Raw genomic sequence first — 1,465 nt, forward strand, 5'->3', positions numbered from 1 at the left:
AAACATTCCCCTATCATATTCTCTTAATATTCTCTTTTTAAGTTTAAATTTCTTATTTTTCACTAGTTTCTATGACTGTGTTTCTTTTGGAGAGTTGCAAATAAATCATTACTCTCTCTCTCTTTAACCTTACTATCAGAATCTTGGTTTTGCACAGGGTAACAATGAGTGTAAGGTAAGGTAAAGGTAAAGGCCCTCCCATCAATCGTCGATTTGCTCGAGCGGGCCCAGTAACATCTCCATTGGAGACTTTGTTGTTACTGTGTCTGGCATATCGAATACTCTCAGTAGCTTGCCGGGCTCTCCGAGAGGGGTGGAGGAATCGAACTCGGGTCGGCCATGTTGGCTGCTTGTAAGGCGAACGCCCTACCCGCTGTGCTATCGCTCCAGCCCAACAATGAGTGTAGTTAAAAATATTTTTTCCCATGAAAGTGTCTCCCATAGAGTCAGGCTGGGGCAGGAAGTTTGGGAGCAGGGACAAGAAACTGGGGACATTGGTGGTGGGATATGTACACTGGTGAAAGAATGAGTGTGGAACATTGTATGACTGAAGCTCAATCATAAACAACTTTATAGTTGTGTATCTCATGGTGAGCCAATAAAAAAATAAATAAAACAAACTTGAACAGCTGAAAAAAATATTTCTCTCCTGACACCTTCCATATTGAATTAGAAAGAATAGCAAAGTCTTGAGACTGACCACAGTGGTGAAGTCATGTCTTTTCGATAATCCCCAGTATAGTCAAGGAAATTGAAGTAAATGCCTCTTGGGTAGCATAAGAGGTCTTTTTTTTCTTCTAATTTTAAAAAAGAGAAAGATAAATTTGTTAAGTACTTCTGTAAGATGGCCTGTCCTTTACCACTCACCCCCATGCATTCATCCTGCCTAAATGTGGACCCATTGCCTAAAGGAGTTACTCTGTTTTGATCAAGGAAACAAAGTCACACACCAAAGAAGGGAGAGAAGGGTTTGGATTATATGCAAGTGAATCCAATCCTAATATATATATAATATATCTTATATATATATTTAAAGTTCTCTTGTCATGTATATGGCTGTCATCTTCTAGGTTTTGTATATTCCAGAAATACTCAGAACCAGGAAGAATTTTAAAGCAAAGTTCTTGGATGCTCTTAAGCCCAGAGAACTAAAGAAATTTCAAAATGTCTTATAAATTTCTATTATATTGTTATTGTTTGTACTAAAATGCACATATCAATTTTTCTACAGAATTCATACTTTCCTGTAAATCACCATAGCCTCCTTCTCCTTAATTTAAGTACTTTAAACTACACTTGTAGCTACTAGTTTATTTTCTCCTTATCTTAGCATGGCATACAAGGTTACAATCATTCAAACAGTGATCAATTATTGAAAAAACTATATTTATTGTGAGGAAAAGAAATCTTGAAAACAATTATAAGAGGCTTCTATGGCTCACTGACTAATAGTAAACCTTGAGAC

The sequence above is a fragment of the Sorex fumeus genome, unplaced genomic scaffold (assembly GCF_029834395.1).
Source record: "Sorex fumeus unplaced genomic scaffold, SorFum_2.1 ptg000037l, whole genome shotgun sequence".
Classification (NCBI taxonomy): Eukaryota; Metazoa; Chordata; class Mammalia; order Eulipotyphla; family Soricidae; genus Sorex; species Sorex fumeus.